A 13,642-nucleotide genomic window follows, 5' to 3' on the forward strand; every position below is an offset into this window, starting at 1 on the left:
ACTGCCTGGGAATACCAGGTGCTGTAAGTTTTTGAGTTTTTTCACTACTTATCTAATACACTGGCCCTTAGTGTGGCCAAAGTTTGACCAGCTCTTTGCTTTCCCTTACTGCTTATTTAATTCAATTGCCTTTAAAGTAGCTGTTCTTTAAACAGAGTTTGACTGTTTTTAACTACTTAACTAATGCCTTATCTTTAATGTAGCTCATTTTGAAGTATTTTTTTGTATTTCATTCATTACTTATCTAGTATAATGGCACTTAGTGTGCCTCACCTTAAAATAGGGGGCTTTTTGCAGCAGCTTTCGCTTACGGCCATCCCACCCTGTTCACGCCTGATCTCATCTGATCTCAGAAGCTAAGCAGAGTTGGGCCTAGTTAGTACTTGGATGGGAGACTGCCTAGGAATACCAGGTGCTGTAAGTTTTTGAGTTTTTTCACTACTTATCTAATACACTGGCCCTAGTGTGGCCAAAGTTTGACCAGCTTCTTTGCTTTCCTTACTGCTTATTTAATTCAATTGCCTTTAAAGTAGCTGTTCTTTAAACAGAGTTTGACTGTTTTTAACTACTTAACTAATGCTCTTATCTTTAATGTAGCTCATTTTGAAGTATTTTTTTGTATTTCATTCATTACTTATCTAGTATAATGGCACTTAGTGTGCCTCACCTTAAAATAGGGCTTTTGCAGCAGCTTTTGCTTACGGACATCCCACCCCTGTTCACGCCTGATCTCGCCTCTGATCTCAGAAGCTACAGAGTTGGGCCTAGTTAGTACTTGGATGGGAGACTGCCTAGGAATACCAGGTGCTGTAAGTTTTGAGTTTTTCACTACTTATCTAATACACTGGTCTCTTAGTGTGGCCAAAGTTTGACCAGCTCTTTGCTTTCCTTACTGCTTATTTAATTCAATTGCCTTTTAAAGTAGCTGTTCTTTAAAAAGAGTTTGACTGTTTTTAACTACTTAACTAATGCTCTTATCTTTAATGTAGCTCATTTTGAAGTATTTTTTTGTATTTCATTCATTACTTATCTAGTATAATGGCAATTTTAGTGTGCCCTCACCTTAAAATAGGGGCTTTTGCAGCAGCTTTCACCACGCCATCCCACCCTGTTCACGCCTGATCTCGATCTCAGAAGCTAAGCAGAGTTGGGCCTAGTTAGTACTTGGATGGGAGACTGCCTAGGGAATACCAGGTGCTGGAAGTTTTGAGTTTTTTCACTACTTATCTAATACACTGGCCCTTAGTGTGGCCAAAGTTTGACCAGCTCTTTGCTTTCCTTTACTGCTTATTTAATTCAATTGCCTTTAAAGTAGCTGTTCTTTAAACAGAGTTTGACTGTTTTTAACTACTTAACTAATGCTCTTATCTTTAATGTAGCTCATTTTGAAGTATTTTTTTGTATTTCATTCATTACTTATCTAGTATAATGGCACTTTAGTGTGCCTCACCTTAAAATAGGGGCTTTTGCAGCAGCTTTTGCACATACAGACCATACCACACCCTGTTCACGCCTGATCTCGCCTGATCTCAGAAGCTAAGCAGAGTTGGGCCTAGTTAGTACTCTGGATGGGAGACTGCCTAGGAATACCAGGTGCTGTAAGTTTTTGAGTTTTTTCACTACTTATCTAATACACTGGCCCTTAGTGTGGCCAAAGTTTGACCAGCTCTTTGCTTTCCCTCACTGCTTATTTAATTCAATTGCCTTTAAAGTAGCTGTTCTTTAAACAGAGTTTGACTGTTTTTAACTACTTAACTAATGCCTTTATCTTTAATGTAGCTCATTTTAAAGTATTTTTTGTATTTCATTCATTACTTATCTAGTATAATGGCACTTAGTGTGCCTCACCTTAAAATAGGGGCTTTTTGCAGCAGCTTTCGCCACGGCCATCCCACCCTGTTCACGCCTGATCTCACCTGATCTCAGAAGCTACAGAGTTGGGCCCAGTTAGTACTTGGATGGGAGACTGCCTAGGAATACCAGGTGCTGTAAGTTTTTGAGTTTTTCACTACTTATCTAATACACTGGCCCTTTAGTGTGGCCAAAGTTTGACCAGCTCTTTGCTTTCCTTACTGCTTATTTAATTCAATTGCCTTTAAAGTAGCTGTTCTTTAAACAGAGTTTGACTGTTTTTAACTACTTAACTAATGCTCTTATCTTTAATGTAGCTTATTTTAAGCATTTTTTTGTATTTCATTCATTACTTATCTAGTATAATGGCACTTAGTGTGCCTCACCTTAAAATAGGGGCTTTTTGCAGCAGCTTTTGACGCCAACCATACCACCCTGTTCACGCCTCTGATCTCGCCTGATCTCAGGTAGCTACAGAGTTGGGCCTAGTTAGTACTTGATGGGAGACTGCCTAGGAATACCAGGTGCTGTAAGTTTTGAGTTTTTTCACTACTTATCTAATACACTGGCCCTTAGTGTGGCCAAAGTTTGACCAGCTCTTTGCTTTCCTTTACTGCTTATTTAATTCAATTGCCTTTAAAGTAGCTGTTCTTTAAACAGAGTTTGACTGTTTTTAACTACTTAACTAATGCTCTTATCTTTAATGTAGCTCATTTTGAAGCATTTTTTTGTATTTCATTCATTACTTATCTAGTATAATGGCACTTAGTGTGCCTCACCTTAAAATAGGGGCTTTTTGCAGCAGCTTTCATTACAGCCATACCACCCTGTTCACGCCTGATCTAATCTCGCCTGATCTCAGAAGCTAAGCAGAGTTGGGCCTAGTTAGTACTTGGATGGGAGACTGCCTAGGAATACCAGGTGCTGTAAGTTTTGGAGTTTTTTCACTACTTATCTAATACACTGGTCCCTTAGTGTGGCCAAAGTTTGACCAGCTCTTTGCTTTCCCTTTACTGCTTATTTAATTCAATTGCCTTTAAAGTAGCTGTTCTTTAAACAGAGTTTGACTGTTTTTAACTACTTAACTAATGCTCTTATCTTTTTAATGTAGCTCATTTTGGAAGCATTTTTTTGTATTTCATTCATTACTTATCTAGTATAATGGCACTTAGTGTGCCCCACCTTAAAATAGGGCTTTTTGCAGCAGCTTTCACACGGCCATCCCACCCTGTTCACGCCTGATCTCGCCTGATCTCAGAAGCTAAGCAGAGTTGGGCCTAGTTAGTACTTGGATGGGAGACTGCCTAGGAATACCAGGTGCTGTAAGTTTTTGAGTTTTTTCACTACTTATCTAATACACTGGCCTCTTAGTGTGGCCAAAGTTTGACTAGCTCTTTGCTTTCCTTTACTGCTTATTTAATTCAATTGCCTTTAAAGTAGCTGTTCTTTAAACAGAGTTTGACTGTTTTTAACTACTTAACTAATGCTCTTATCTTTAATGTAGCTCATTTTGAAGTATTTTTTGTATTTCATTCATTACTTATCTAGTATAATGGCACTTAGTGTGCCTCACCTAAAATAGGGGCTTTTTTGCAGCAGCTTTCGCCACGGCCATCCCACCTGTTCACGCCTGATCTCGCTCTGATCTCAGAAGCTGGCAGAGTTGGGCCTAGTTAGTACTTGGATGGGAGACTGCCTAGGAATACCAGGTGCTGTAAGTTTTGAGTTTTTTCACTTCTTCTATCTAATACACTAGCCCTTAGTGTGGCCAAAGTTTGACCAGCTCTTTGCTTTCCTTTACTGCTTATTTAATTCAATTGCCTTTAAAGTAGCTTATTCTTAAAAACAGAGTTTGACTGTTTTTAACTACTTAACTAATGCCTCTTATCTTTAATGTAGCTCATTTTGAAGCATTTTTTGTATTTCATTCATTACTTATCTAGTATAATGGCAATTAGTGTGCCCCACCTAAAATAGGGGCTTTTTGCAACAGCTTTCGCCACGGCCATCCCACCCTGTTCACGCCTGATCTCGCTCTGATCTCAGAAGCTAAGCAGAGTTGGGCCTAGTTAGTACTTGGATGGGAGACTGCCTAGGAAATACCAGGTGCTGTAAGTTTTTGAGTTTTTCACTACTTATCTAATACACTCAAGTTCTTAGTGTGGCCAAAGTTTGACTAGCTCTTTGCTTTCCTTTACTGCTTATTTAATTCAATTGCCTTTAAAGTAGCTGTTCTTAAAACAGAGTTTGACTGTTTTAATTCTACTTAACTAATGCTCTTATCTTTAATGTAGCTCATTTTGAAGTATTTTTTTTGTATTTCATCTATTACTTATCTAGTATAATGGCACTTCTAGTGTGCCTCTACCTTAAAATAGGGGGCTTTTGCAGCAGCTTTCACACGGCCATACCACCCTGTTCACGCCTGATCTGATCTTTTGCCTGATCTGTGAAGCTGCTAGAGTTGGGTTTAGTTAGTACTTGGATGGGGAGAGACTGCCTAGAATGACAGGTGCTGTAAGTTTTTGAGTTTTTCACTACTAATCTAATAATACATCACCCTTTGTGTGTGGCCAAAGTTTGACTAGCTCTTTGCTTTCCCTTACTGCTTATTTAATTCAATTGCCTTTGGGGGGGCTGTTCTTTAAACAGAGTTTGACTGTTTTTAACTACTTAACTAATGCTCTTATCTTTAATGTAGCTCTATTTTGAAGCATTCTTTTGTATTTCATTCATTACTTATCATAGTATAATGGCAATTCTAGTGTGCCTCACATTTAAAATAGGGGCTTTTTGCAACAGCTTTCGTTTATGGACATAGCCACTCCCCATCCACGCCTGATCTCGCTCTGATCCTCAGAAGCTACAGAGTTGGGTCTAGTTAGTACTTGGATGGGAGACTGCTCTAGAAATACCAGGTGCTGTAAGTTTTTGAGTTTTTTCTACTACTTATCTAATACACTGGTCTCTTAGTGTGGCCAAAAGCTCTGACCCCAGCTCTTTGCTTTTCCCTTACTGCTTATTTCTCCATCCAACTGCCTTTCCTAGTAGCTGTTCTTTTAAATGATAATTTGACTGTTTTTAACTACTTGAATCAATGCTCTTATCTTCAATGTAGCTCATTTTGAAGCATTTTTTTGTATTTCATTCATTATTTATCTAGTATAATGGCAATTTAGTGTGTCACCACCTTAAAATAGGGGTGCTTTTTTGCAGTTAGCTACATGCCATGCCAGAACTTGTTCACGCCTGTTCACGCTCGATCTCAGAAGCTGGCAGAAGAAGGCCTAGTTAGTACTTGGATGGGAGACTGCCTAGGAAATATATGTGTACTGGAAGCTTTTGAGTTTTTTCACTACTTTTCTAATACACTGGCCTCTTAGTGTGGGCCAAAGTTTGACTAGCTCTCTTGCTTTCCTTACTGCTTATTTTAATTCAATTGCCTTAAAAGTAGTTGTTCTTTAAAACAGAGTTTGACTGTTTTTAATCACTTAACTTAATGCCTTATTTTTAATGTAGTCATATTTTAAAGTGCATTTTTTGTATTTCATTCATTACTTATTCAGTATAATGGCACTTAGTGTGCCTCAATCTTAAAATAGGGGCTTTTGTGAAACAGCTACATACGACCATACCACCCTGTTCACGCTGATCTGATCTCTTTGCCTTGATCTCAGAAGCTACAGAGTTAGCCCTAGTTAGTACTCTTCTGGATGGAGACTGCCTAGGAATACCAGGTGCTGTAAGTTTCTGAGTTTTTTTCACTACTTTTCTAATACACTGGCCCTTAGTGTACAAAGTTTGACCATTCTTTGTATTTTCTTACTGCTTTCTATTTGTATCCAATTACCTTTAAAGTAGCTGTTCTTTAAACAGAGTTTGACTGTTTTTAACTACTTAACTAATGCTCTTATCTTTAATGTAGTCTATTTGAAGTATTTTTTGCATTTCATCTACTTATCTAGTATAATGGCAATTCTATGTGCCTCACCTTAGTACAAATAGGGCTTTTTTGCAGCAGCTTTGCTTACGGCCATACCACCCTGTTCACGCCTGATCTCGCCTGATCTCAGAAGCTAAGCAGAGTTGGGCCTAGTTAGTACTTGGATGGGAGACTGCCTAGGAATACCAGGTGCTGTAAGTTTTTGAGTTTTTTCACTACTTATCTAATACACTGGCCCTTAGTGTGGCCAAAGTTTGACCAGCTCTTTGCTTTCCTTACTGCTTATTTAATTCAATTGCCTTTAAAGTAGCTGTTCTTTAAACAGAGTTTGACTGTTTTTAACTACTTAACTAATGCTCTTATCTTTAATGTAGCTCATTTTGAAGTATTTTTTTGTATTTCATTCATTACTTATCTAGTATAATGGCACTTAGTGTGCCTCACCTTAAAATAGGGGCTTTTGCAGCAGCAGCTTTCGCACGGCCATACCCACCCTGTTCACGCCTGATCTCGCCTGATCTCAGAAGCTACAGAGTTGGGCCTAGTTAGTACTTGGATGGGAGACTGCCTAGGAATACCAGGTGCTGTAAGTTTTGAGTTTTTTCACTACTTATCTAATACACTGGCCCTTAGTGTGGCCAAAGTTTGACCAGCTCTTTGCTTTCCTTACTGCTTATTTAATTCAATTGCCTTTAAAGTAGCTGTTCTTTAAACAGAGTTTGACTGTTTTTAACTACTTAACTAATGCTCTTATCTTTAATGTAGCTCATTTTGAAGTATTTTTTTGTATTTCATTCATTACTTATCTAGTATAATGGCACTTAGTGTGCCTCACCTTAAAATAGGGGCTTTTTGCAGCAGCTTTCGCTTACGGCCATCCCACCCTGTTCACGCCTGATCTCGCCTGATCTCAGAAGCTACAGAGTTGGGCCTAGTTAGTACTTGGATGGGAGACTGCCTAGGAATACCAGGTGCTGTAAGTTTTGAGTTTTTTCACTACTTATCTAATACACTGGCCCTTAGTGTGGCCAAAGTTTGACCAGCTCTTTGCTTTCCTTACTGCTTATTTAATTCAATTGCCTTTAAAGTAGCTGTTCTTTAAACAGAGTTTGACTGTTTTTAACTACTTAACTAATGCTCTTATCTTTAATGTAGCTCATTTTGAAGTATTTTTTTGTATTTCATTCATTACTTATCTAGTATAATGGCACTTAGTGTGCCTCACCTTAAAATAGGGGCTTTTGCAGCAGCTTTCGCTTACGGCCATACCACACCCTGTTCACGCCTGATCTCGCCTGATCTCAGAAGCTAAGCAGAGTTGGGCCTAGTTAGTACTTGGATGGGAGACTGCCTAGGAATACCAGGTGCTGTGTTTTGAGTTTTTTCACTACTTATCTAATACACTGGCCCTTAGTGTGGCCAAAGTTTGACCAGCTCTTTGCTTTCCCTTACTGCTTATTTAATTCAATTGCCTTTAAAGTAGCTGTTCTTTAAACAGAGTTTGACTGTTTTTAACTACTTAACTAATGCTCTTATCTTTAATGTAGCTCATTTTGAAGTATTTTTTTGTATTTCATTCATTACTTATCTAGTATAATGGCACTTAGTGTGCCTCACCTTAAAATAGGGGCTTTTGCAGCAGCTTTCGCTTACGGCCATACCACCCTGTTCACGCCTGATCTCGCCTGATCTCAGAAGCTAAGCAGAGTTGGGCCTAGTTAGTACTTGGATGGGAGACTGCCTAGGAATACCAGGTGCTGTAAGTTTTTGAGTTTTTTCACTACTTATCTAATACACTGGCCCTTAGTGTGGCCAAAGTTTGACCAGCTCTTTGCTTTCCTTACTGCTTATTTAATTCAATTGCCTTTAAAGTAGCTGTTCTTTAAACAGAGTTTGACTGTTTTTAACTACTTAACTAATGCTCTTATCTTTAATGTAGCTCATTTTGAAGTATTTTTTTGTATTTCATTCATTACTTATCTAGTATAATGGCACTTAGTGTGCCTCACCTTAAAAATAGGGGCTTTTTGCAGCAGCTTTCGCTTACGGCCATACCACCCTGTTCACGCCTGATCTCGCCTGATCTCAGAAGCTAAGCAGAGTTGGGCCTAGTTAGTACTTGGATGGGAGACTGCCTAGGAATACCAGGTGCTGTAAGTTTTTGAGTTTTTTCACTACTTATCTAATACACTGGCCCTTAGTGTGGCCAAAGTTTGACCAGCTCTTTGCTTTCCCTTACTGCTTATTTAATTCAATTGCCTTTAAAGTAGCTGTTCTTTAAACAGAGTTTGACTGTTTTTAACTACTTAACTAATGCTCTTATCTTTAATGTAGCTCATTTTGAAGTATTTTTTTGTATTTCATTCATTACTTATCTAGTATAATGGCACTTAGTGTGCCTCACCTTAAAATAGGGGCTTTTTGCAGCAGCTTTCGCTTACGGCCATACCACCCTGTTCACGCCTGATCTCGCCTGATCTCAGAAGCTACAGAGTTGGGCCTAGTTAGTACTTGGATGGGAGACTGCCTAGGAATACCAGGTGCTGTAAGTTTTGAGTTTTTTCACTACTTATCTAATACACTGGCCCTTAGTGTGGCCAAAGTTTGACCAGCTCTTTGCTTTCCTTTACTGCTTATTTAATTCAATTGCCTTTAAAGTAGCTGTTCTTTAAACAGAGTTTGACTGTTTTTAACTACTTAACTAATGCTCTTATCTTTAATGTAGCTCATTTTGAAGTATTTTTTTGTATTTCATTCATTACTTATCTAGTATAATGGCACTTAGTGTGCCTCACCTTAAAATAGGGGCTTTTTGCAGCAGCTTTCTGCTTACGGCCATACCACCCTGTTCACGCCTGATCTCGCCTGATCTCAGAAGCTACAGAGTTGGGCCTAGTTAGTACTTGGATGGGAGACTGCCTAGGAATACCAGGTGCTGTAAGTTTTGAGTTTTTTCACTACTTATCTAATACACTGGCCCTTAGTGTGGCCAAAGTTTGACCAGCTCTTTGCTTTCCCTTACTGCTTATTTAATTCAATTGCCTTTAAAGTAGCTGTTCTTTAAACAGAGTTTGACTGTTTTTAACTACTTAACTAATGCTCTTATCTTTAATGTAGCTCATTTTGAAGTATTTTTTTGTATTTCATTCATTACTTATCTAGTATAATGGCACTTAGTGTGCCTCACCTTAAAATAGGGGCTTTTGCAGCAGCTTTCGCTACGGCCATACCCACCCTGTTCACGCCTGATCTCGCCTGATCTCAGAAGCTACAGAGTTGGGCCTAGTTAGTACTTGGATGGGAGACTGCCTAGGAATACCAGGTGCTGTAAGTTTTGAGTTTTTTCACTACTTATCTAATACACTGGCCCTTAGTGTGGCCAAAGTTTGACCAGCTCTTTGCTTTCCCTTTACTGCTTATTTAATTCAATTGCCTTTAAAGTAGCTGTTCTTTAAACAGAGTTTGACTGTTTTTAACTACTTAACTAATGCTCTTATCTTTAATGTAGCTCATTTTGAAGTATTTTTTGTATTTCATTCATTACTTATCTAGTATAATGGCACTTAGTGTGCCTCACCTTAAAATAGGGGCTTTTGCAGCAGCTTTTGCTTACGGCCATCCCACCCTGTTCACGCCTGATCTCGCCTGATCTCAGAAGCTAAGCAGAGTTGGGCCTAGTTAGTACTTGGATGGGAGACTGCCTAGGAATACCAGGTGCTGTAAGTTTTGAGTTTTTTCACTACTTATCTAATACACTGGCCCTTAGTGTGGCCAAAGTTTGACCAGCTCTTTGCTTTCCTTACTGCTTATTTAATTCAATTGCCTTTAAAGTAGCTGTTCTTTAAACAGAGTTTGACTGTTTTTAACTACTTAACTAATGCTCTTATCTTTAATGTAGCTCATTTTGAAGTATTTTTTTGTATTTCATTCATTATTTATCTAGTATATAATGGCACTTAGTGTGCCTCACCTTAAAATAGGGGCTTTTTGCAGCAGCTTTCGCTTACGGCCATACCACCCTGTTCACGCCTGATCTCGCCTGATCTCAGAAGCTACAGAGTTGGGCCTAGTTAGTACTTGGATGGGAGACTGCCTAGGAATACCAGGTGCTGTAAGTTTTGAGTTTTTCACTACTTATCTAATACACTGGCCCTTAGTGTGGCCAAAGTTTGACCAGCTCTTTGCTTTCCTTTACTGCTTATTTAATTCAATTGCCTTTAAAGTAGCTGTTCTTTAAACAGAGTTTGACTGTTTTTAACTACTTAACTAATGCTCTTATCTTTAATGTAGCTCATTTTAAAGTATTTTTTGTATTTCATTCATTACTTATCTAGTATAATGGCACTTAGTGTGCCTCACCTTAAAATAGGGGCTTTTTGCAGCAGCTTTCTTTTACGGCCATCCCACCCTGTTCACGCCTGATCTCGCCTGATCTCAGAAGCTAAGCAGAGTTGGGCCTAGTTAGTACTTGGATGGGAGACTGCCTAGGAATACCAGGTGCTGTAAGTTTTGAGAGTTTTTTCACTACTTATCTAATACACTGGCCCTTAGTGTGGCCAAAGTTTGACCAGCTCTTTGCTTTCCCTTACTGCTTATTTAATTCAATTGCCTTTAAAGTAGCTGTTCTTTAAACAGAGTTTGACTGTTTTTAACTACTTAACTAATGCTCTTATCTTTAATGTAGCTCATTTTGAAGTATTTTTTTGTATTTCATTCATTACTTATCTAGTATAATGGCACTTAGTGTGCCTCACCTTAAAATAGGGGCTTTTTGCAGCAGCTTCACACGGCCATACCACCCTGTTCACGCCTGATCTCGCCTGATCTCAGAAGCTACAGAGTTGGGCCTAGTTAGTACTTGGATGGGAGACTGCCTAGGAATACCAGGTGCTGTAAGTTTTTGAGTTTTTTCACTACTTATCTAATACACTGGCCCTTAGTGTGGCCAAAGTTTGACCAGCTCTTTGCTTTCCCTTACTGCTTATTTAATTCAATTGCCTTTAAAGTAGCTGTTCTTTAAACAGAGTTTGACTGTTTTTAACTACTTAACTAATGCTCTTATCTTTAATGTAGCTCATTTTGAAGTATTTTTTTGTATTTCATTCATTACTTATCTAGTATAATGGCACTTAGTGTGCCTCACCTTAAAATAGGGGCTTTTGCAGCAGCTTTCATACGGCCATACCACCCTGTTCACGCCTGATCTCGCCTGATCTCAGAAGCTACAGAGTTGGGCCTAGTTAGTACTTGGATGGGAGACTGCCTAGGAATACCAGGTGCTGTAAGTTTTTGAGTTTTTTCACTACTTATCTAATACACTGGCCCTTAGTGTGGCCAAAGTTTGACCAGCTCTTTGCTTTCCTTTACTGCTTATTTAATTCAATTGCCTTTAAAGTAGCTGTTCTTTAAACAGAGTTTGACTGTTTTTAACTACTTAACTAATGCTCTTATCTTTAATGTAGCTCATTTTGAAGTATTTTTTTGTATTTCATTCATTACTTATCTAGTATAATGGCACTTAGTGTGCCTCACCTAAAAATAGGGGCTTTTGCAGCAGCTTTCACTTACGGCCATACCACCCTGTTCACGCCTGATCTCGCCTCCTGATCTCAGAAGCTAAGCAGAGTTGGGCCTAGTTAGTACTTGGATGGGAGACTGCCTAGGAATACCAGGTGCTGTAAGTTTTTGAGTTTTTTCACTACTTATCTAATACACTGGCCCTTAGTGTGGCCAAAGTTTGACCAGCTTTGCTTTCCCTTACTGCTTATTTAATTCAATTGCCTTTAAAGTAGCTGTTCTTTAAACAGAGTTTGACTGTTTTTAACTACTTAACTAATGCTCTTATCTTTAATGTAGCTCATTTTGAAGTATTTTTTGTATTTCATTCATTACTTATCTAGTATAATGGCACTTAGTGTGCCTCACCTTAAAATAGGGGCTTTTTGCAGCAGCTTTCGCTTACGGCCATACCACACCCTGTTCACGCCTGATCTCGCCTGATCTCAGAAGCTACAGAGTTGGGCCTAGTTAGTACTTGGATGGGAGACTGCCTAGGAATACCAGGTGCTGTAAGTTTTTGAGTTTTTTCACTACTTATCTAATACACTGGCCCTTAGTGTGGCCAAAGTTTGACCAGCTCTTTGCTTTCCCTTACTGCTTATTTAATTCAATTGCCTTTAAAGTAGCTGTTCTTTAAACAGAGTTTGACTGTTTTTAACTACTTAACTAATGCTCTTATCTTTAATGTAGCTCATTTTGAAGTATTTTTTTGTATTTCATTCATTACTTATCTAGTATAATGGCACTTAGTGTGCCTCACCTTAAAATAGGGGCTTTTGCAGCAGCTTTCGCTTACGGCCATACCACCCTGTTCACGCCTGATCTCGCCTGATCTCAGAAGCTAAGCAGAGTTGGGCCTAGTTAGTACTTGGATGGGAGACTGCCTAGGAATACCAGGTGCTGTAAGTTTTTGAGTTTTTTCACTACTTATCTAATACACTGGCCCTTAGTGTGGCCAAAGTTTGACCAGCTCTTTGCTTTCCTTACTGCTTATTTAATTCAATTGCCTTTAAAGTAGCTGTTCTTTAAACAGAGTTTGACTGTTTTTAACTACTTAACTAATGCTCTTATCTTTAATGTAGCTCATTTTGAAGTATTTTTTGTATTTCATTCATTACTTATCTAGTATAATGGCACTTAGTGTGCCTCACCTTAAAATAGGGGCTTTTTGCAGCAGCTTCTTGCTTACGGCCATACCACCCTGTTCACGCCTGATCTCGCCTGATCTCAGAAGCTACAGAGTTGGGCCTAGTTAGTACTTGGATGGGAGACTGCCTAGGAATACCAGGTGCTGTAAGTTTTGAGTTTTTTCACTACTTATCTAATACACTGGCCCTTTAGTGTGGCCAAAGTTTGACCAGCTCTTTGCTTTCCTTACTGCTTATTTAATTCAATTGCCTTTAAAGTAGCTGTTCTTTAAACAGAGTTTGACTGTTTTTAACTACTTAACTAATGCTCTTATCTTTAATGTAGCTCATTTTGAAGTATTTTTTGTATTTCATTCATTACTTATCTAGTATAATGGCACTTAGTGTGCCTCACCTTAAAATAGGGGCTTTTGCAGCAGCTTTCGCTTACGGCCATACCACCCTGTTCACGCCTGATCTCGCCTGATCTCAGAAGCTAAGCAGAGTTGGGCCTAGTTAGTACTTGGATGGAGACTGCCTAGGAATACCAGGTGCTGTAAGTTTTTGAGTTTTTTCACTACTTATCTAATACACTGGCCCTTAGTGTGGCCAAAGTTTGACCAGCTCTTTGCTTTCCTTACTGCTTATTTAATTCAATTGCCTTTAAAGTAGCTGTTCTTTAAACAGAGTTTGACTGTTTTTAACTACTTAACTAATGCTCTTATCTTTAATGTAGCTCATTTTGAAGTATTTTTTGTATTTCATTCATTACTTATCTAGTATAATGGCACTTAGTGTGCCTCACCTTAAAATAGGGGCTTTTTGCAGCAGCTTTCGCCATACGGCCATACCACCCTGTTCACGCCTGATCTCGCCTGATCTCAGAAGCTAAGCAGAGTTGGGCCTAGTTAGTACTTGATGGGAGACTGCCTAGGAATACCAGGTGCTGTAAGTTTTTGAGTTTTTTCACTACTTATCTAATACACTGGCCTCTTAGTGTGGCCAAAGTTTGACCAGCTCTTTGCTTTCCTTTACTGCTTATTTAATTCAATTGCCTTTAAAGTAGCTGTTCTTTAAACAGAGTTTGACTGTTTTTAACTACTTAACTAATGCTCTTATCTTTAATGTAGCTCATTTTGAAGTATTTTTTGTATTTCATTCA

At 38.7% G+C, this 13,642-nt stretch overlaps 1 non-coding gene and 21 pseudogenes across 1 annotated transcript; all 22 read left to right on the forward strand.

Annotated features, from left to right (window-relative positions):
- The first annotated feature begins 305 nt into the window (after nt 1-305).
- On the forward strand, nt 306-424 carry LOC122361183. The gene has a single exon (XR_006252902.1). It is a non-coding gene; the product is annotated as a 5S ribosomal RNA (ribosomal RNA).
- A 2,236-nt stretch (nt 425-2,660) lies between these two features.
- LOC122361312 lies at nt 2,661-2,784 on the forward strand (annotated as a pseudogene).
- A 277-nt stretch (nt 2,785-3,061) lies between these two features.
- Nucleotides 3,062-3,180, forward strand: LOC122361304 (annotated as a pseudogene).
- Nucleotides 3,181-3,848: 668 nt separating this feature from the next.
- LOC122361357 lies at nt 3,849-3,969 on the forward strand (annotated as a pseudogene).
- A 1,907-nt stretch (nt 3,970-5,876) lies between these two features.
- On the forward strand, nt 5,877-5,995 carry LOC122361194 (annotated as a pseudogene).
- Nucleotides 5,996-6,660: 665 nt separating this feature from the next.
- LOC122361323 lies at nt 6,661-6,777 on the forward strand (annotated as a pseudogene).
- Nucleotides 6,778-7,049: 272 nt separating this feature from the next.
- On the forward strand, nt 7,050-7,170 carry LOC122361322 (annotated as a pseudogene).
- Nucleotides 7,171-7,441: 271 nt separating this feature from the next.
- Nucleotides 7,442-7,560, forward strand: LOC122361195 (annotated as a pseudogene).
- Nucleotides 7,561-7,835: 275 nt separating this feature from the next.
- LOC122361196 lies at nt 7,836-7,954 on the forward strand (annotated as a pseudogene).
- A 275-nt stretch (nt 7,955-8,229) lies between these two features.
- LOC122361305 lies at nt 8,230-8,346 on the forward strand (annotated as a pseudogene).
- A 275-nt stretch (nt 8,347-8,621) lies between these two features.
- Nucleotides 8,622-8,738, forward strand: LOC122361306 (annotated as a pseudogene).
- A 663-nt stretch (nt 8,739-9,401) lies between these two features.
- Nucleotides 9,402-9,520, forward strand: LOC122361237 (annotated as a pseudogene).
- A 275-nt stretch (nt 9,521-9,795) lies between these two features.
- On the forward strand, nt 9,796-9,912 carry LOC122361307 (annotated as a pseudogene).
- A 272-nt stretch (nt 9,913-10,184) lies between these two features.
- On the forward strand, nt 10,185-10,303 carry LOC122361255 (annotated as a pseudogene).
- A 273-nt stretch (nt 10,304-10,576) lies between these two features.
- On the forward strand, nt 10,577-10,693 carry LOC122361350 (annotated as a pseudogene).
- A 272-nt stretch (nt 10,694-10,965) lies between these two features.
- On the forward strand, nt 10,966-11,082 carry LOC122361327 (annotated as a pseudogene).
- A 274-nt stretch (nt 11,083-11,356) lies between these two features.
- Nucleotides 11,357-11,478, forward strand: LOC122361229 (annotated as a pseudogene).
- A 272-nt stretch (nt 11,479-11,750) lies between these two features.
- LOC122361340 lies at nt 11,751-11,869 on the forward strand (annotated as a pseudogene).
- Nucleotides 11,870-12,143: 274 nt separating this feature from the next.
- Nucleotides 12,144-12,262, forward strand: LOC122361197 (annotated as a pseudogene).
- Nucleotides 12,263-12,536: 274 nt separating this feature from the next.
- LOC122361308 lies at nt 12,537-12,653 on the forward strand (annotated as a pseudogene).
- A 272-nt stretch (nt 12,654-12,925) lies between these two features.
- LOC122361260 lies at nt 12,926-13,043 on the forward strand (annotated as a pseudogene).
- Nucleotides 13,044-13,317: 274 nt separating this feature from the next.
- Nucleotides 13,318-13,435, forward strand: LOC122361299 (annotated as a pseudogene).
- The last annotated feature ends 207 nt before the right edge of the window (nt 13,436-13,642 follow it).

Source organism: Puntigrus tetrazona, chromosome 16, assembly GCF_018831695.1.
Source record: "Puntigrus tetrazona isolate hp1 chromosome 16, ASM1883169v1, whole genome shotgun sequence".
In the NCBI taxonomy this organism is placed as follows: Eukaryota; Metazoa; Chordata; class Actinopteri; order Cypriniformes; family Cyprinidae; genus Puntigrus; species Puntigrus tetrazona.